Raw genomic sequence first — 22,984 nt, 5'->3', positions numbered from 1 at the left:
CCATTTTATTAATTATCAAAAAATGAAAATAAAGTTTTGGCCCAAGCCCAAAATAAAACAATCAAAACAACCTATTTCTAATCTGATTAGGGTAAAGCCCACTTTCATTAACCCTATCTATAAAAGCTAACTTCAACTTCCTCTTGAGATCACTTTCATTTCTTCTTACTATGTTGCCTCCATGCTCACGGCTGAATGTTACTCTACTCCTTCTTCTCTTATGGGCTGTACTAAATCCCTATTCCAACATTCTCATCTCTCTTCTTCTCATACAAGATGTGTCATTCAACAAAGGTAATGTAACTCCTATCTTTTCCCTTCTTTTATTCATCACTGTTCTAACTCTTTGTTGTTTATCCATGTGAAAGAATTTTTTGTTGGAAAAAACTATTCTAGAATTTTGAAATTTTCTTGAGTTTAAAAATTGGCTAAAAGGGAAAAGTCATTTATGGGGAGAATCAAAGGAAACTCTTTAGTTTCTTACCTAGAAGATGTAATTACTTTATTCCAAATCACACATGTAGTCATTACACATTACTAATATATATTAGTGATTTGAGATTAAAACTTAAATTATTTAAGATTATATTCATGTATTAGTGTTCTATACATATCATGATGTGATATGGATTAGTCATCATGGATATGAAGACCATCAAGTCGATTCGAAGTAATTTGGATACCTTAGAAGATTAATGAAAGAAGCATGGAAGATTTAAAATATACTAAAATGAAAATTTAAGCAAGAGGTCACTACATATTATATAATTAATAGGCTAGACTTTCCTTCGTTTTAGCTCAAGGGTATTATTTTAACTAGCTTAGGTTAGTTTATCTACTATTATAAATAGCAGAAACTAGGGTTTGTTTAGGGGTTGGTTTTTGAATGAACATTTGATGTTTAGGCTACTTTGTGAATTTGGGAAAACCCTCATATCTGTCCAATTGAACCCTCTTGATTATTTGGGCAAGTCTTCACTTTTATGAGTTCAATTTCTTTTCACCTTTATATTTTACTCTAGTAATTAAATTCCTTTTAGTTGATAGATCGTCCTTTTTTTCTTCAAAATCTCTCCGTCTTTCTTTGTGTTTCTTAATAGTATATTTTGTTTGCTTGATTGTGGTTCACTTTATTGTTCTTGCATCTAGAATTACATCAAGTATCTCTCCCTCTTCCTTTCTATTTCTAAACCATATATCTTGCTTGCTTGATCGTGGTACTAGGTAAGTCTATCCTTCAAGGCATAAATAGAAGAAATCACCTAGATTTTTTCCACTGCTGAATATTGTACTTGATACCTCATGGTTCTCAACTCACTTCCTTGTCGACCAGGTAATGTTTTGATTGTATGCTAAAAAAATTATATTTCTGATGCAAAAGGAATTTTCCTCTTGTGAAAAATATATTGAGTTGCCTTTTATTATGTTCCATGAACCTTACTATTCTAGTTAGGTATTAAGTAAATTTTGGTGCACCTCCAATCTCTGAAGTTCTTTATGTCTTCATAATTCAATTATTAGGTTACTGTAGTGCGGGGATTGGAAGTATAACTTATACATGTCACCTATATATCCATTCCTTGTCGCCCTGATCCAAAAAACCAAGAGAATTGACCCCAACTAGCTTAGAATTGACACGTAATTGTTGTTTATATCAATTTTTATTTGACAAATGTCTTTATCATAACTTTCACATAATGCCTTATGATGTAAACCTTTTATACTAGTATGATCAATATAATGATTGATTCGATATTCACTTAAATTTTGCTTACTTTAATGTTGGATTACTTAGCATTGGGTGTTATATTGGGTGTTCAGGAGTTATTATTGTCCAGATACTTAATGGAAAGTGTCACTTCCCTTTGGACCTTAGTGATCCATAGCTTATGTAAAAATATAGGACATAAGAGGAAACTTGTTAGCATTGTGTGTTGCAGGAGTTATTATTGTCTAGAGACCTAATGCAAAGTGTGATTGGCTTGGACCGCAGTGATCCATAATGTCATGTCCCGCCACTTCACTGTTCAGATTCGGCATCAGGATAAGGGAGAAAATCTAAAGTTGTGGAGAGGTTAGTAGAACGCTCTAGAAATCCCTAGATATTTTCAAGAAGGCTTTAGAATTCCCTAGAACTTGTAGAGAATTCTAGAATAGGACTAAAGTGCAAATATTGTAGGGAATTGTAAAGTAAATAACTTTTACACTTAGGCCCTTAGGAGATAATATAAATAGAGGGCCTCTCATTGGCAAAATGGTCCAACCAAGTGTAAAGCATTCGACAAAGTAATACAAAGCCTTCTTCCAAAGCTTTTCAAGTCTTTCTTGCATTCTCTTAGCGGTCTTAGTTTGAAAAGTCTTACTTGAGCTTACAAGATCGTGAAAGATTCGTGAGTAAGTTGTCAAGTGCTGCACAAAACATTAGTGAGACTCTAAGTCTCCGACAGCGTGGTATCAAAGCAAAGGTTTGTACTAAGGGAATGACCAACGAAGGAGATCTAAACGTTGCTAGCACCACCAACATCAGGTTGGATGGTGGAAGGAAGATCTGCAAATGAAAGAAGCACCACAAGAATAGTAAGGAAATGTTGCTCGACCCTACACCAAGAGAGGCGCTAACATGTCACCCACCTTCGACCATTGAATCAAGTGATGATGAGCATGGTGACGAGGCCATTGACGTCACCACCGGAGAGGAATGGATCGCAAGGGTTGAAATGGTGAGGCAGACCGTGGAGATATTAGGCCGGCGTTTGAATGAGGTTGATGGAAAGTTCAAGACTCTAGAGGACTTCACCCTTGAGGAAAACAACAACATCTGCAAGGAGTTGGAATGAAGAAGGCATCACTTTCTTGGAGTGTCGGCTCATTGATATGCTAAGAATGATTAAGGTAATGAGATCTGAGAAAAAAGCACTCAAGGAGGGCTTTGAAGCTGAAGGATCTACGTCATCTGACCGAGATAGGGAAGCCAGGGTCGAGGCTCCCAAGCCACATATGTTCAAAGGCGTCCGTGATGCCCAAGAGGTGGAGAACTTCTTATAGCACTTGGAGAATTACTTCAACTGTAGTCGGGTAAATAGCGACGAAAACAAGATCAATAATGTCGTGATGTATCTTTCAGAGATGGCCATGCTATGGTGGAGGCACAAGAAAACTGAGATAGGGACGGGATGTGCACCATCAACACTTGGGTATAATATCGAGAAGAGTTATAGAAGGCCTTCTTCCCTAACAACGTCATCTATGAGGTCAAACGCAAGTTCATGGAATTGAAGAAAACAAGCACCATTTGGGCGTACGTGAAGGAATTCATTACTCTCACGGTTCAAATTCCTAACTTGACGAATGAAGACATGTTGTTCCACTTCATGGACGGATTGAAAATTGGGCTAGGATGAAGTTAGAATGATGGCAGGTTAGGACCATAGATGAGGCCATCACACAAGCCTAAGCCTTGACCGACTTCAAACAAGACATGTATGATAAGGGGAAGGTGAAGGACACGAGAACTAGTCATGTTAAAGGTGGGGGAGATCATGTCCTAGGTAAGGTGCATGCACAGTCTAAACAGTACGACTCCTACAAGTCGAACGACAAGCGGTTTGGGCGCCAGAGCTACACGGAGAAGAAGGTGCAGACTACAAAAAAAGATGGTTGCTATATATGTGGTGGACCGCATGGTTATGCCAGGTCCCCAGAAATGAAGAACCTTGGTGCTATCCTACGGGCGTAAGGAGAAGGACACACAAGAGAAAGGGAACGATGCGGGCACGATGCAACTAGCCATGGTCGGGCTATTTAGGGTTATTGCCAAGCAGACGGAGAAGCCGGAAGACTATAACACGCAATATGTAGACATCTCCATTAATGGGCGACCAACTCGTGCCATGGTAGACTCCGGTTCAGAAGCCAACATTACGACCAAGATGCGACAACAAGGTTGGGGCTAAGTTACAATCCAAACAACACCTGCCTAAAGACGGTCAATGCACACCCAACTCCCATGTGTGGAGTTGCCCAAAGAGTAAGCATCACGTTGGGTAAGTGACAAGGTAAGACTAAATTTATCATAGCTTATTTAGATATATTTGATATCAGTCTTGGGCAAGAATTCTTCCAAACGTGTCATACGATGATCGATCCTTACCTTCAACGACTCATGTTCATGGAGCGAGAAGGTTCATGCATGGTACCTCTAGTTAATGTGCGTAAAAAGGAAGAACATGCCCAATTGTTGGTTATGCGAATCGTAAAGGACCTTAAAAAATAAAAGCCGACGTTCATAGCCACCATTTCAAGTTTGGGAGAAGGCAATAGTGCCAAGGAGGCATTGCCACTGGCTATTGAGAAGGTTCTTAAAGAGAATAAAGATGTGATGTCGGACGAGATACCAAAGAATTTACCTCCTAGGCGCAAGGTAGATCACAAGATCGAGTTGGAGGTTAGAACCAATCCACCAGCGCATGCACCCTATCGCATGGCTCCACCCGAGTTAGAAGAGTTAAGGAAGCAGCTGAAGGAGCTCCTTGAGGCCGGTCACATTCGCCCGTCCAAAGCACCTTATGGCGCGCCAGTCTTGTTTCAAAAGAAGAAAGATGCGTCATAGAGACTATGCATCGACTATCGGGATCTTAATAAGGTAACCATAAAAAATAAGTACCATATCCTGCTTATTGCCGATTTGATAGACTTGGGCAGGCCAAGTATTTCACCAAGGTGGATTTTAGTAAAGGCTACTACCAACTTCGCATTGTGAAAGTGGATGAGCAAAAAATGGTGTGCGTGACGAGATTTAGAGCATAGGAGTGGTTGGTGATGCCCTTCGGCTTAACCAACACACTCACCACCTTTTGCATGTTGATGAAAAAAATCTTTATTCTCTACTTGTATCAGTTTGTGGTAGTATACTTCGATGATATCGTCATCTATAGTAACACCTTGGAGGAGCATGTGGAGAATTTGAAGAAGGTTTTCCAAGTCTTACGGGATAACCAACTCTATATCAAGTAGGATAAATGCGAGTTCGCCCAACACGAGGTACACTTCTTGGGGTAAATAATTAGCCAAGTTGAACTGCGGATGGACGAAGCGAAGATACGTGTGATCAAAGAGTGGGAGGAACCCATAAAAGTGATCAGGTTGAGATCTTTCCTTGGACTTGCGAACTATTATCGCAGATTCATAAGTGGCAACTCCGCTAAGGCCGGTCCGCTGACCGAGTTATTGTAGAAGAATAAGTTGTGGGTTTGGAGCGAGATGTACCAAAGGGTTCTCGAAAACATCAAGGCCGTTGTGACTGAACAGTCGGTCTTGACGCTGCCTGGCTTCTGAAAGAACTTCGAGGTACATACAGATGCTTCATATTTCACCATTAGGGGAGTAATGATGCAAGATAGACACCCAATAACATTTGAGAGACGCAAATTGAATGAGACCAAAGGACGCCACATGGTGCAGGAGAAAGAGATGACAATCATCTTACATTGCCTATGCACGTGGAGACACTACTTACTAGGCTTCAAGTTCGTGGTTAAGACCAACAATGAGTCCACTAACTAATTCTAATCACAAAAGAAGATCACCCTGAAGTAATCTAGGTGGCAAGACTTTTTAGCCGAGTTTGACTACGTCTTAGAGTATGAGCCGGAAAGGGGCAATGTAGTGGCCGACACACTAAGTAGGAAGGTTTAGCTCGCTTCCATCACTACAACTCATTCTGACATCTAGGATGATATCAAGGATGGCATGCAACAAGATCCAAAGGCAAAGAAGCTCATGGAGTTGGCCGCCCAAGGCAGGACAAGACGTTTTTGGGTGGAAGACCATCTCCTACTCATTACTGGTCAGAGGGTCTATGTGCCCAAGTTTGGGTCTATTAGGTAGGCGGCAAATCATCAAAGAGAGCCATGGCGCACTGTGGCTGGGCATCCAAGGAAGTAACGAATGAGGGTGTTAATTGAGGCAATCTATTATTTGCCACGCATGTGGGACGACATAGAATCCTACATATAGACATGTCTGGTGTGTTAGCAGGACAAGGTGGAGCAGAGGCAACCGAGAGGGATACTTGAGACACTACCTGTAACAGTACGCCCACGGGAGAGCGTGACCATGGACTTCATCACTTCCTTACCCAAGTCCGATGGGTATGGAATGATAATGGTCGTGGTGGACATATTTTCAAAATATTCTACTTTCATGCCCGCCACAGCCGGTTGCATCGCTAAGGAGGCAGTCATGCTATTTTCAAAAATGTGGATAAGTATTGGGGGATGCCAAGACATATCATTAGTTATCAAAATCGCTTAACCGGGAACTTTTGGTGGGATTGTTTGAGATACTTGGCACGGGGCTTCACTTCTCCACAAGTTTCCACCCACAAACAGACGGGTAAGTCAAGCACGTCAATTCCCTACTAGAGTGCTATCTAAGGAACTACGTATGTGCAGACTCAAAAGATTGGGCAGACTCCTAGACATAGAGCAATTTTCTTACAATTTGCAAAGGAGTGAGTCCACCGGGCGCACACCATTTGAATTGGCCACTAGCCAACAACCTTAAACTCCACATTTGTTACCTACCGCTTTTCATGGAAAGAGTTTGGGACCCTACCATCTTTCCAAAGGATGGGAGAAACAGTTCAACACTGCTAAGTCTGACTTAGACAAGGCAACCAAAAGAATGAAGACATTTGCTGACCGCAATCGACGTCCCACGTATTACCAAGTTGGAGACATGGTCTTGGTATTAGTTCAACCTAAGATAGTCTAAAGCACTAAAGGTTGTACATTAGAACTTATTGCGAAAATATGAGGTCTCGTTCAAGATAATTTCTAAGGTAGGCAAGATCTCCTACAAAGTGGAATTACCTCCACACTTCAAGATCCATCTAGTCTTTCATGCGAGCGTTTTCAAGCCATACCATGAGGACAAAGATGATCCCAGCCAGAACTAGTCAAAATGGGCAACTATAACTATCACCGCCTCGCATGCTCGAAAAATTGAGTCTATCATAGACTATCAAGCAAGAAGGAAGCAAGGACAACAAGTAAGTGCCATCTTCATTATACATTGGAAGGTACAATCTTTGGAGGAGGCCACATAAGAGAGATATGAAGATTTTTGGCAGTTTAAAGACCTAATTCAGAAGTTCCTGCAGCAATGCGCCACACTCAGTGCATCAACAAGTGGGGGAGAGTGTCATGTCCCGCCACTTCACTGTTTAAGTTTGGCATCGGGATAAGGGAGAAGAATCTAGAGTTGTGGAGAGGTTAGTAGAACCCTTTAGAACTCCCTAGATATCAAGAAGTCTTTAAAATTCCCCAGAACTTGTAGAGAATTCTAGAATAGAACTAAAGTGTAAATATTTTAAGAACTTGTAAAGTAAATAGTATTTATACTTAGGTCCTTAGGAGGTAGTATAAATAGAGGGCTTCTTATTTGAAAACTGATCCAACCAAGTGTAAAGCTTTCCACAAAGTAATACAAAGCCTTCTTCCAAAGCTTTCCTAGTCTTTCTTTCATTCTCTTAGCGATCTTAGTTTGAAAAGGCTTACTTGAGCTTACAAGACTATGAAAGATTCGTGAGTAAGTTGCTAGGTGTCGCACAGAACATTTGTGAGACTCTAAGTTCATGACACATAGCCTATGTAAAATATAGGACAAAAAAGAAAACTTGTTCTTCTATTAATAATAATAGTAATCTTTTTTTCTATATTAAAGTATTTAGGCAACCTATTAAATGTTAAGACATTAAATACTAGAATTTTGGTAATTTGAATGAGAATGCTTTGTGTACATTGACAATAATGATATTGAAACACAATTTAAACCTGTCCTAAGCTACAAGTGTGTTAAGCTCGTTCGGGAGGATGTTCCCACTAATCGTGACTTTACAAACTGTCACCCTTTTCTTGAGGAAGTGACCTATCTCATAAAGTTACACAAAATTTTGGTATCTATGAATGCCCACTAGCTCAAGGCTTGTCAAAGTGTAAACTTGATAAACTCATAGATGATACTTGAAGTACCCATAAAAATGGAGTTTCAATTTTTGCGGTTTGTGGCTTCATATTTGCATTTTATTTGTAAGAGAGGAGATGAAGAGTAAATTAGGTCACACTAGACGTGCAAATTTATTTGCGCTATTTTTTTCCAAATACAAAAAGAATATTGCAATCACAGAATAAATAAAAAAGAATGAGTTTATTCATAAAGATTATGAGTACAAATATATTTATCCCTTGATTCCCCTCTCATAAGATTTCTCCATGATTCAAAGGCTATTAGTGTCACTCAAACTAGGATAATGTGGACCTTCTTAGGATTTATTTGATCTTCGTGAAAGGATTTTACAGATCTTGTTAAAGTATTTGGTTGTCAAGAAGAGTGCGCCCATATCTTGATCACTTCATGGATATTTCATGAATATATGAAAATTTAGAGATGCCTAATCAAAGAAATATATTACACTTTATATAAGTGTTATATAAGTGTGAGATAGAGTTTAGGGTAACTAGTTTCCAAAAGTCCTAAATGAAATTGGACTCATCTTGTAGAGTCCCACAAAATTTTGATGTCTCAAATGTCCAGTTCTTGCCCCATGAATTTTTTTGGGTCACATAATTCACTGAGTAGTCTTGTTGGATAGAATTTTATTGGTTGAGGTCTAATCAACTGTTTCAGAAGAGGTCTTATTCTTAGAAATGTAGTATCTTTGTCGAAGCCAAAATCAACAAAGATCGCTCTCTAGCAAGGGACTCAAAATCATCTCCAAGCACCTTTGGGAAAGTAGTTCCACTCTCCCATCCAAACGTGGACACAAGATCCAATTTCTAAAAATCCTCAACAGTAAAACATATCTGCCTTTGCAGATCTGGCGAGGCAAGAACAATGTGCTTATGCAGGCTAGCCTTGTCTACAATTTGAGCATAGCATTCATTATTTACAAAAGTAGACCTCAAATAAGTAATTAGTCTTGGATTCAGTCTCGAATATTTGAAATAGAGATGTGTTGTAACAATATAACCTAGAACTATATCTCCAAGAAATTCCAAGTGCTAATAGCATCTTGGTATCTCAAGTAGCATGTAAGATCCGTGAGTTAGCGCTTTAACAAGCAACGAAGGGTCATAAAACTTGTAATGTAGCAGTGATTTCCAAGTACCGTACAATGACTAGCTTCTCAACATTCATGAAGAAGTACCTTAGGATAGGTGCATCAATAAAATCAATTATCCATCCCGATCCATTTCATAAATAATAAAATTGTTACTTCCCCGCCTGAGTTAAGGTAGGCACAGATTAGTGCCTCAACCACATCAGCTACTATCTTGCTTCTAATCTCCTACTTTACCCTACTATATATACATTTTTACCGAAGGCAAACTCTTTGCCAGAATTTTAAACTTTAGGATTATCCCTAGGAATGAGCCCCATTTTAAGATTGAATGGTTCATTACGGATAAATCTCAGAAATTTACGATCACATCCAAGCTTGAACAATGCAACACTGAAAATCATTTTATATTTCTTTATGCTGAAAAGACCCTCGTGATGATTTTTATAAGTCTTAAACAGCTGTATACTGATAGCGTATTTGGAAAAAGAGTCTCAAAGTTACCTAAGTGATTTCAAATGAAACTTCTGGAGGCATTTCTTTGTTGTCATCACTTCCAAAACCTTAGCAGTTGGGATAAAAAGTTTTTGTTTGCAGTGATAAAAAAGAATTCTTTTCAAGTTTATTCTGATGGCTTCCCCTATAAAGTCTAAAGGTTCTAGCATGACAGATAGTTATTGGCGAAAGATTCTTGACCTAGAGAATCTTATGAATCTAAGTTATACACGTATGACAGTGAGTCTGTTCGGGTGAAGTATAACAAATTCATTACCATACGTGTATACCTTAGAATTCATAAGATTCTCGAGGTCTAAAATCTTCCGCAATACCTATGTGTCGTGCTACAACCTTTAGACTTTATAGGGGAAGCAGTCATGCCGAATAAACTTATAAAGAAAGCTTTTGGATCACTACAAGCTAAAACTTTGTATCCCAACTACTAAGGTTTTGGAAGTAATGACAATAAAGAAATGCTTCTAGAAGTTACATTTGGAATCACTTGGGAAACTTGGAGACTCTTTTCTTGAATGTGATGTTAGTATACAATTGTTTAAGACTTATGAAAGTCATCACGAGGATTTTCTCAAAATTAAGAAAAATAAAATCATTTCCAATGTTACACTGTGCAAGTTTGGATGTACTCGTAAAATATCAAAATTCATCCATAATGAACCATTCAATCTTGAAACGTGAATCAGTCCTGATGATAATTCTCAAGTTCACAACTTTGATTAAGAATTCATGTTGCCTTCAATAAAAATGTATAGTAGGCTAAGGCAAATGATTAGAAACAGTAAGAAGTAGTTGATGCGGTTGAGGCACTAATAGGTGCCTACCTCAACTTGTGTGGGGAAGTAGCACCATTACCATTTATGAAATGGCTTTGGTTGCATAGTGATTTTGTCGATGCACCTATGCCAAGACACTTCCCTGTGAATTATGAGAAACTAGTTAATGTCTGGTACTTTGAATACCTGCTACATTACAAGTTCAATTATCCTTTAGTGCTTGTTGAAGCTCTAACTCAAGGATCATACATGCTACTTGAGATTCCATGATGATGTTAACATTCAGAGTTTCTTAGAGATGCTGTTCTAGTTACAACACATCTCTATTTCAAATATTCGAACTGACTCCATGACTAATTACTGATTTGAGGTCTGCTTCTTTAAACAATGAATGATATGCTCAATTTGCAGGTAAGGCTGGCCTGAACTAGCACCTTTTTCATGCATCGCCAAATATACAAAAGCAGATATGTTGCACTGTTGAGGATTTTTGAGAAATTGGATCTTGTGTCCATATTCGTATGGGAGGCTGAAACTACTTCCCAAATGTGCTTGGAGATGTTGTTGGGTCTGTTGTTTGTGCGATCTTTGTTGATTCTAGCTCCAACAAAGATACTAATACATTTATAAACATAAGACCTCTTCTGGAACCGTTGATTACACCTCAAACAATAAAACTTCAGCCAACAAGAGAGTTTAGTGAACTATGTGACCATAAAGGTTTTTTAAAAAAGAAATCAGTTTCTTCATGAGACAAGAACTCGACATTTGTAGATATCAAAATTGTGTGGCACTCTACCAGATGAGTCAAATTTTAGTTAGGTTTCTTGAAAACTGCTCCTAGCTTACACTATATAAAGGGTAATATATCCCTTAGAGAGGGATCTTCAAAATTTCATAAATTCATGAAATATTTACAAAGGTATCAAGATGTGGGTGGACTCTTCTTGATAACCAAATACTTCAAAAAAAGATCCACAAAAACCTCTTTACATGGATATCAAATAAAATTTATTTAAGGTGCAAATTATCCTACAAAAGAATCAAGATAGGGACATAATTGTACCCAAACTGTTAATTAATAAAATATTCTTGTTTCGTCATATTTATTTTGTGGTCAGAGTTTATTTCCATTTATAAGATTTGTTGCAAACAAATTTTGTCTCCTAGAACCCGAACTAAAATTTATAATTTGTTTTGGGGTTGATTAGTTCGATCGGAGGTGATTATTTGGTGAGAATTTGTTCGACATTGAAAAAAAATGAATATTCATTGATCAAATCATTCACTCTGTAGTCTGAAAGATCTTTTGTAGAAATTAATTAATCAAACGAGAATAAAGATAGATCAAGTGCCTTTGGGTTCATCTCATACCTTCTATGTAATATTTATCTCCCAAAAGCATGGAGATGCACACACAAGATTTGTTGAAGTTTGACTTAAAATAATGAGAATGACCTCAAACAGTATAATAGGCATTGTTCATCTATATATGATGACTAAATTTTAATAATTAATAGGCTAGACTTTCCTTGGTTTTAGCTCAAGGGTATTATTGTAACTAGCTTAGGTTAGTTTATCTATTCTTATAAATAGTAGAAACTAGGGTTTATTTTGGGAGTTGGTTTTTGAATGAACATTTTATATTTAGGCTTCTTTGTGAGTTTGAAGAAACCCTCATATCTGTTCAATTGAACCCTCTTGATTACTTAGGTTAGTTTTCACTTGTATGAGTTTAATTTCATTTCACCCTTAGATTTTATTCTAGTAATTAAATGTCTTTTAGTTGCTAGACCGTCTTTTTTTACTTCTAAATCTCTGTCTTTCTTTTTGTTTCTTAATAGAATATTTTGTTTGCTTTATTGTGGTTCACTTTATTGTTCTTGCGTTTAGAATTACATCAATTGATATTTCCCCCTCTTCATTTCTATTTCTAAACCATATATATTGCTTTCTTGATTGTGGTATTAGGTAAGTCTATCCTTCAAGGCATAAATAGAAGAAGTCCCTAGATTTTTGCCACCACTGGAAATTGTACTTGATACGTCATGGTTCTCAACTAACTTCCATGACGACCAGGTAATGTTTTGATTGAATGCTAAAAAATTATATTTCTGATGCAAAAGGAATTTTCCTCTAGTGAAGAATATATTGAATTGCCTATTTATTATGTTCCATGAACCCTACTATTCTAGGTAGGTAATAGTTGAATTTTGGTGCACCTCCCATCTGTGAAGTTCTTTATGTCTTCATGATTTAAATATTAGATTAAAGTAGTGTAGGGATTGGAAGTATAACTTATACATGTCACCTATGCATCCATTCCTCTTCGCCTTGATCCAAAAAAACCAAGAGAATTGACCCCAACTAGCTTAGAATTGACACATAGTTGTTGTTTATATCAATATTTTTTGACAAATGCCTTTATCATAACTTCCACATAATGCCTAATAATGTAAACCTTTTATACTAGTATGATCAATATATTTGTAGCTTTGATATTTGCTTAAAATTTGCTTAATTTGGTATTTAATTACTTAGCATTGGGTGATGCAGTGGATGTGCATGAGTTAGTATTGTCCAGATACCTAATGCAAAGTGTCACTTGGCTTGGACTACAGTGACCCATAACTTATGCAAAAATATAGGACATAAAAGAAAACTTGTTAGCATTGTGTGTTGCTGTAACATCCGGCAATTTGAAATAGCTATGAAGAAGCTTAGAATTGGAAATAGTCATTTTTGGAAAGAATTAAAAATCTGGAAATTTGGTTAAGTGTGGGAAAAAAAAAAGAGTTTTTGGTCAACTTTGAGCAATCATAACTCCTAGCTCAGGATGTGTTAGGTGAATTTCCAGTTATATTTGGAAAGCTGTTGGAATGATCTTTCCAATGCCACTGAGTTTGCTCGATTTCGAGTTCGTATGATTGAGTTATGCCCTTTGGAAGTTGGGCTGTTGGCACAGGGAAGTTTAGTCCGAATTTGTAAGGGTATTTTGGTCTTTTCCCTAACTATTTCTTTTAGTTGTATTAAGGGTCTAAACTGATTTTAAATTAGTTTTCCGTTTTAAAAAGTGAGGGTTAGGGCTTTGAGAGAGAAGAGGAGAAGACGAGGAGCAGGAGAAGAAGAAGCAAGGTTCGTATAGATCATTGTGGATTTCGTCGGGGGTGATCCCTATTAAGGTATGTGAGATCATAGTGTTGGGTTGGTTCATTCCCTCACACGCCAACTTGTTTTAATTCCAAGAAAAGATTGGTTGTGTTTGTTGAAGTTTGTGGTAGTGTTTGTTGAAGTTGTGATTGTGTTGTTGAAATTTCTTGTTGGTTTGGTGCATGTTTCCAGTTGTGATTTCGAGTTGAATCTATTGTATATTAAAGGGTTTTATGATTCTAAGTGTTTGGGGCTGGAACCTTTGAAGTTAAGAAGGTTTAGAGTTGGAAAAACAAACGAGAAAAGTCAGATTTTCGGGGGAAAAGGCTGCGTCGAACCAGCCAACACGCCCCAACAGGGGTTCTGAAGTTTCCCCCTTGGGGTGGCACGCCTTGCAGAGTGCCCAGTAGGCCCCTCTGAAGTCTAAAGGTTGGCGCCCCGCGCCTCTCAGATCGCCAAGGACGCCAATCCTTCCCATTCCTTCCCCACTTTTTCATACATGTTCCTTGGTAATGTACCTATGTTTTATAGTTGTTTTCAACACTCTAAGGTACATCTAGACATCCCGAACTCATCCATAAACATGAGATCATTACCCTTGAATCCACAATACAATTTGAGGAAAGTTAGGATCAAAGTCAAGTGAAGTTAGAGTCAAGCTTAGAAGTTAAGAGGTAAGTAAAAGCAAGTCTTTAAAGTTTTTCAAGAGTCCTTATTGAACGTTTTAACTTCATTTTTCGGCTCAAGTTTCAAGTTAAGTAAAGAGTATAGAGTTTCAAGTTAAGTAAAGAGTATAGAGTCAAGTTCATTTCTCAAAAGTTATTAGGGAACTAAGTATTCCCAAAGAAGTTTATAAATGTTTTCACATTTAAGATGAGGGGAAACTGAGATTTTCCAAAAGAGTTTTGAGCAGTTTGAGTACCATCACTTTTGAAGAAAAATATGAGTAGATGAGTTTTGCGAAAGAGTTTCTAAAACATGTATAGTATGACAACCAAGCATGTCATCAATGTTTAAACAGTATGGTCTCTAGATATACCATCAATGTTTATGCAGTATGACTTCCCGAGACATCAATGATCATATTAAAATATGGTTTTGATATGTTCTTTTTAGAAAGAGTTTTCAAGAGCAATTACCTCTTTTAAGAGGGTAGTTTGAGCAATTAATTCAAACTAAAGAAAGATGTGTTTAAAACACTTATGAGCCACAGTATTTTTGGGAGTAGTCTTGAGCACCGAATTGGGGACGCGAGTTCATATTAACTCAACCCTCCATAAAAACCATGTAGCCAACATGGGATTTAACGGGTCATACTTTTTAGATGATCACGTAAGTTAAGCTAGTGGATCCACTAAGTTAAAGTTAAAGTAGTTCTATATGACAGCAAAGTATAGGACAGTCTGGCAGCGTGATGGTAACAACGATGTATGACCACTTAGGCTCCTAGTGGTGGTTGTCGGTTAGAGAAACTCCCACAGTAGAAATTGCATGGTTCCTCCAGGGGTTATGCTTAGCATGGATGGGGGTATGGGACTTCATTCATGCATTACACAAGTAGACTTTGAGAGGGAGCATGGTATTTTTTATGATATTATAAATATGATTTTTGACGTCATGTTTTAAATAGTTTTACAAGCTTTATATATTGCATATTTCTTATTGCTTTATATTGAGTTCAGTTACTCAAGAGTTGATTAGAGTCAAGGTAAGTTCTCCTTTGTATCCCTTTCAAGCTTAAGTTGTTGTTTAGCTGTCCAGCTCGCATACTCGTACATTCCATGTACTGATGCCAGTTGGCCTGCATCTTATTATGATGCAGACGCAAGTACCCAGGATCAGCATCCAGCACGCCGTTGATCCAGTTGAGCACTCCACAGTCAGTGGTGAGCCTCCTTGCATTCCGAAGGACTCTATTATTTCGTTTTTCCTAGTTTTGTTTTATTAGGATGTTGCGGGGTCTGTCCCAACATCCATCTCAGTATTATAGAGCTTTCATACACAGTCAGTCAGTTAGTTTTGAGTCTCTCATCTGCGAATATATATAAATATTCTATTTTGAGGCTCGAGTTGCCTTTTTGGCCAGATTTTACCAGTTAGGTTGTTTTATGACCTTTCATTGCATGGAGTTATTCTATTGAGTTAAGGTTTCCGCTGAGTTAAGTAAGTCAGGCCAAGGGTTCGCTTGGGGGCCATCAATGATCTTCGAGTGCCAGCCACGTCCAGGGTGAAGGCTCGAGGCGTGACAGTTGCAGTGAGTGTGCAAGAGTTATTATTGTCCAGATACCTAATGCAAAATGTCACTAGGCTTGGACCGCAATGATCTATAGCCTATGTAAAAATATAGGACATAATAGAAAACTAATAATCTTTTTTCTATATTAAAGTATTTGGGCGACCTATTAAATGTTGAGACATTTAATACTAGAATTTTTGTAATTTGAATGAGTATGATTTGTGAACATTGACAACAATGATATTGAAACCCAATTTAAACTTGTCCTAAGCTAGAAAGTGTGTTGAGCTCGTTAGGGAGGATGTTCCCAATAATGGTGACTTTCCAAATTGTCATACTTTTCTTCAGGAAGTATCTCATCTCATAGAGTTCCACAAATTTTTGGTGTCTATAAATGCCCCCTACTTCAAGGCTTGTGGGAGTGTAAACTTGTTAAACTCAAAGACGAGACTTGAAGTACCCACAAAATGAAGTTTCAATCTTTGCGGTTTGTGGATTCAGATTCGCATTTGATTTGTGAGAGAGGAGAAAAAGGATAAATTGGGTCACACTGGGCGTGACAATTTATTTGCAATATTTTTTCTCAAATACAAAAAATATATTGCAATCACATAATAAATAAAAAAGAATGACTTTATTCATAAAGATTGTGAGTACAAATATGTTTATCCCTTCATTCCTTTCTCTTAAGATTTCTCCGTGATTCAAGGGATGTTAGTGTCACTCAAACTGAAGATGATGTGGACCTCCTTAGGATTTATTTGATCTCCGTCAAAGGATTTTATGGATCTTTTTAAAACATTTGGTTGTGAAGAAGAGTGCACCCACATCTTGATTACTTTATGAATATTCCATCAATATATGAAATTTTAGAGATGCCTATTCAAGGAAATACATTACACTTTAAATAAGTGTGAGCTTGCGTTTAGGGTAAGTAGTCTCCAAGAACCTTAAATGAAATTGGACTCATCTTGTAGAGTCCCGCATAATTTTGATTTATCACAAATGTCGAATTCTTGTCCCATGAATTTTTTTTTGGGTCACATAGTTCACTTAACTGTCTTGTTCGATAGAGTTTTATTGTTTGATCCACTATTCCAGAAGAGGTCATATGCTTAGAAATGTAGTATCTTTATAGAAGCCATTATCAACAAAGATCACACTCTAGCAAAGGACTCAATAATATCTCCAAGCACATTTGGGAAAGTAGTTTCACTCTCGCATTCAAACGTGGACACAAGATCCAATTTCTCAAAAGCCTCAACAGTACAACATATATGCTTCTGCATCTTTGGCAATGCATGAAGAATTTGCTTATGCATGCTAGCCTTAACTACAGATTGAGCATAACATTCATTATTTACAAAAGTAGACCTCAAATAAGTAATAGGTCTTGGATTCAGTCTCGAATATTTGAAATAGAGATGTGTTGTAATAACATAACCTAGCACTACATCTCCAAGAAATTCCAAGTGCTAATAACATCTTGGTATCTCAGGTAGCATGTAAGATCTGTGAGTGAGCACTTTAACAAGCAACGAAGGGTCATGAAACTTCTAATGTAGCAGTGATTTCCAAGTACCGTACATTGACTAGCTTCTCAGCATTCATGAGGAAGTTCCTTAGGATAGGTGCATCAATAAAATCAATGTCCATCGCAATCCATTTCATAAATGATAAAGTTGCTACTTCCCCGCCTGAGATGAGGTAGGCACCTATTAGTGCCTCAACCACATCAGCTACACTCTTGCTTCTAATCTCCTACTTTACCCAACTATACATTTTCACCGAAGGCAAACTCTTTGCCAAAGCTTTCAACTTGAGAATTATCATTAGGAATAAGCCCCATTTTATGATCGAATAGTTCATTACGGATAAATCTCAGAATTTTACGAGCAAATCCAAGCTTGAACAATGTAGCATTGAAAATGATTTTATTTTTCTTAATGCTGAAAAGACCTTCATGATGATTTTCATAAGTCTTAAACAGCTGTATACTGGTAGCATTTTTGAGAAAAGAGTCTCCAAGTTACCCAAGTGATTCCAAATGAATCTTGTGGAGGCATTTCTTTGTTGTCATCACTTCCAAAACCTTAGAAGTTGGGAAAAAAGTTTTGGTTTGCAGTGATAAAAAAGAATTCTTTTCAATTTTATTAGAAATGATTTCTTCCCCTATAAAGTCTAAAGGTTCTAGCACGGCAGATAGTTATTGACAAAATAATCTTAACTTTGAGAATCTTATAAATTCTAAGGTATACACGTATGGCAGTGAATCTGTTTGGGTGGAGTATAACAGATTCACTGCCATATGTGTATACCTTAGAATTCATAAGATTCTCGAGGTCAAGAATCTTTCGCCAATAACTATCAGTCGTGCTACAGCCTTTAAACTTTATAGGGGAAGCAATAATGCTAAATAAACTTGGAAAGAAAGCTTTTGGATCACCGCAAACTAAAACTTTGTATCCCAACTGCTAAGGTTTTGGAAGTAACGACAACAAAGAAATGCCTCCAGAAGATTCATTTGGAATAACTTGGGAAACTTGGAGACTATTTTCTCAAATTAGATGTTAGTATACAACTGTTTAAGACTTATGAAAGTCATCACGAGGGTTTTACACATATGCAAGTTTGGATGTGCTCGTAAAATATTAAAATTTATCCGTAATGAACCATTCAATTTTAAAGCATGAATCATTCCTAATTCTCAAGTTCACAACTTTGATGTGGTTGAAGGCCAAGGCAAACGATTAGAAATAGTAAGAAGTAGTTGATGTGGTTGAGGCCCTAAAAAGTGCCTTCCTCACCTCGTGTGGGGAAGTAGCGGGTTAATCATTTATGAAATGGATTTGGTTGCACATTGATTTTGTCGATGCACCTATGCCAAGACACTTCCCTGTGAATGCTGAGAAGATAGTTAATGTCTGGTACTTTGAATCCCTGCTACATTACAAGATCCATGATCCTTCACTGCTTGTTGAAGCTCTAACTCAAGGATCATACATGCTACATGAGATTCCATGATGATATCAACGTTTGGAACTTCTTGGAGATGTAGTGCTAGATTAAGTTATACAACACATCTCGATTTTAAATACTCGTATTGACACCATGACTAATTACTGATTTGAGGTCTCCATCTTTAAACAATGAAAGATATGCTCAATATGCAGTTAAGGCTGGCCTGCACAAGCACCTTCATCATGCCTTGCCACATCTACAAAGTCACATATGTTGTACTATTGAGGATCTTTGAGAAATTGGATCTCGTGTCCACGTTCGTATGGTAGGCTGAAACTAGTTTCTCAAAGGTGCTTGGAGATATTGTTGGGTCCGTTGTTTGTGCGATCTTTGTTTATTCTAGCTTCAACAAAGATATTAATACATTTCTAAAGATAAGACCTCTTCTGGGACTATTGATTACACCTCAAACAATAAAACTCTAGCCAACAAGAGAGTTAAGTGAACTATGTAACCAGAAACGTTATTTAAAAAAGAAATCAATTTCTTTATGAGATAAGACCTCGACATTTGTAGACATCAAAATTGTATGGGACTCTACCAGATGAGTCCAATTTCAGTTAGGATTCTTGAAAAGTACTCATAGCTTACACTATATAAAGGGTAATATATCCCTTAGAGAGGGATCTTGAAAATTTCATAAATTCATGGAATATTTACAAAGATATCAAGATGTGGGTGGAATGTTCTTGATAACCAAATTCTTCACAAAAAAAGAAATCCACCAAAACGTCTTTACATGGCTATCAAATAAAATTCATTTTAGCTGTAAATTATCGTACAAAAGAATCAAGAGAGGGACATAATTGTACTCAAACTGTTAATTAATAAAATATTCTTGTTTCGTCATATTTATATTGTGGTTGGAGTTAATTTTCCGTATGTAAGATTTGTTGCAAACAAATTTTTGTCTCCTAGAATCCTAACTAAAATTTATAATTTGTTTTGGGGTTTGATTAGTTCGATCGGAGTTAATTAATTGGTGCGAATTCATTCGACATTGAAGAAAAAAATGAATATTCATTGATCAAATCATTCACTCCGTAGTCAGATAGATCTTTTGTGGAAATTAATCAATCAGATGAGAATAAAGATAGATCAAGTGCCTTTGGGTTCATCTCATACCTTCTATGCAATATTTATCTCCCAAAAGCATGGAGATGCACACAAAAGATTTCTTGAAGTTTGACTTAAAATAATGAGAATGACCTCAAACAGTATAATAGGCATTGTTCATATATATATGATGACTAAATTTTAAATAATTAATAGGCTAGACTTTCCTTGGGTTTAGCTCACGGGTATTATTGTAACTAGCTTAGGTTAGTTTATCTATTAATATAAATTGTAAAAACTAGGGTTTATTTTAGGAGTTGGTTTTTGAAAGAACATTTGATGTTTAGGCTTCTTTGTGAGTTTGAAGAAACCCTCATATCTATTCAATTGAACCCTCTTGATTACTTAGGTTAGTCTCCACTAGTATGAGTTCAATTTCTTTTCACCCTTAGATTTTATTCTAGTTATTAAATGTCTTTTAGTTGCTAGACCGTCCTTTTTTACTTCTAAATCTCTGTAGTTTTTTTCTGTTTCTTAATAGTATATTTTGTTTGCTTGATCGTGGTTCACTTTATTGTTCTTGCATCTAGAATTACATCAATTGATATTTCTCCCTCTTCCTTTCTATCTCTAAACCATGCTTTCTAGGTTGTGATACTCGGTAAGTCTATCCTTCAAAGCATAAATAGAAGAAATCACCTACATTTTTGCCACCGCTGAATATTGTACTTGATACCTCGTGGTTCTCAACTGACTTCCTTGATGACCAGGTAATGGTTTGATTGAATGCTAAAAAAATATATTTCTGATAGAAAAGGAATTTTCCTGTAGTGAACAATAAATTAAATTGCCTTTTTATTATGTTCCATGAACCCTACTATTCTAGGTAAGTATTAATTGAATTTTGGTGCACCTCCAATCTATGAAGTTCTTTCTGTCTTCATGATTTAATTATTAGATTAAGGTAGTATGTGGATTGGAAGTATAACTTATACATGTCACCTGTACATCCATTCCTCCTCGCCCTGATCAAAAAACCAAGAGAATTGACCCCAACTAGCTTAGAATTGACATGTAGTTGTTGTTCATATCAATATTTTTTGACAAATGCCTTTATCATAACTTCCACATAATGCCTAATACTGTAAACCTTTTATACTAGTATGATCAATATACTGCTAGCTTTGATATTCACTTAAATTTTATTTTACTTGGTTTTTAATTACATAGCATTGGGTGTGCATGAGTTATTATTGTCCAGATACCTAATGCAAAGTATCACTTGCCTTGGACCACAATGATCCATAGGTTATGTAAAAATATAGGACATAAAATAAAACTTGTTAGCATTGTGTGTTGCACTGGGTGCGTAGGAATTCTTATTTTCCAGATACCTAATGCAAAGTGTCACTTGGCTTGGACCACAGTGATCCATAGCCTATGTAAAAATTTTAGGACATAAAAGAAAAATAATAATCTTTTTTCTACATTAAAGTATTTGAGCGACCTATTAAATGTTGACACAACATTTAATACTAGAATTTTGGTAATTTGAATGAGTATGATTTGCGTACATTGACAACAATGATATTGAAACCCAATTTAAACATTTCCTAAGCTACAAAGCGTGTTGAGCTCATTCAAGAGGATGTTCCCACTAATCGCGACTTTCCAAATTGTCACACTTTTCTTGAGGAAGGGTAATCATCTCATAGAGTTCCACAAAATTTTGGTGTTTATAAATGCCCCCTACTTCAAGGCTTGTCGGAGTATAGACTTGATACACTCAAAGACGAGACTTGAAGTACCCACAAAAATGGGGTTTCTATCTTTGGGGTTTGTGGCTTCAGATTTTCATTTGATTTGTGAGAGAGGAGATGAACGGTAAATTGGGTCACACTGGGCGTGCCAATTTATTTGCAATATTTTTTCTCAAATACAAAAAATATATTGCAATCACATAATAAATAAAAAAGAATGATTTTATTCATAAAGATTGTGAGTACAAATATGTTTATTCCTTGATTCCTCTCTCTTAAGATTTCTCCGTGATTCAAGGGTTGTTAGTGTCACTCAAACTAAGGATGATGTGGACCTCCTTAGGATTTATTTGATCTCCGTGAAAGGGTTTTATGGATCTTGTTAAAATATTTGGTTGTCAAGAAGAGTGCACCCACATCTTGATCACTTTATGAATATTTCATGAATTTATGAAATTTTAGAAATGCCTATTCAAGGAAATAAATTACACTTTATATATGTGTGAGCTAGAGTTTAGGGTAAGTAGTCTCCAAGAACCTTAAATGTAATTGGACACATCTTGTAGAGTCCCACATAATTTTATGTCTCAAATGTCGAATTCTTGTCGCATGAAATTTTTTTGGGTCACATAGTTCACTTAACTGTCTTGTTGGATAGAGTTTTATTATTTGATCGACTATTCAAGTAGAGGTCTTATGCTTAGAAATGTAGCATCTTTATAGAAGCCAGTATCAACGAAGATCACATTCTAGCAAGGGACTCAATAACATCTCCAAGCACATTTGGGAAGGTAGTTTCACTCTCCCATCCAAACGTGGAGACAAGATCCAATTTCTCAAAATCCTCAACAGTTAAAAATATCTGCCATTGCAAATTTGGCGAGGCATGAAGAATGTGCTCATGCATGATAGCCTTAACTGCAGATTGAGCATAGCATTCATCATTTACAAATGTAGACCATAAATAAGTAATTAGTCTTGGAATCAGTCTCGAATATTTGAAATAGAGATGTGTTGTAACAACATAATCTAGCACTACAACTCCAAGAAATTTCAAGTGCTAAACCCATCGTGGAATCTCAGGTAGCATGTAAGATCTGTGAGTATAATGGACAAGTAAAGATGGACAGAGGGAGTATTCCCTATATTGAAAATAAATGTTTCATTTTACTTGTTCATTATCACTAATCAAGATAGTGTTTTTATGCTACCCATAATATTAAATAACCACATAAAATAGTAGAGTATTAGTCAAATTTAGATTTTTAGAGCATTAATAATAAGGTTAGTTTAACACTTTCTTGTTCAGTTTTATTTGTGTACTATATTCTAAAATTTATTTTCATGCAAT

General features: G+C 36.6%; 1 pseudogene; it reads right to left on the bottom strand.

Moving 5' to 3' along the window:
• Nucleotides 1–16,953: 16,953 nt before the first annotated feature.
• Nucleotides 16,954–18,818, bottom strand: LOC125860726 (endoribonuclease Dicer homolog 2-like; annotated as a pseudogene).
• Nucleotides 18,819–22,984: the final 4,166 nt, after the last annotated feature.

Source organism: Solanum stenotomum, chromosome 1, assembly GCF_019186545.1.
Source record: "Solanum stenotomum isolate F172 chromosome 1, ASM1918654v1, whole genome shotgun sequence".
NCBI classification, from domain to species: domain Eukaryota; kingdom Viridiplantae; phylum Streptophyta; class Magnoliopsida; order Solanales; family Solanaceae; genus Solanum; species Solanum stenotomum.
This window is presented reverse-complemented; position numbering and strand designations above follow the sequence as displayed.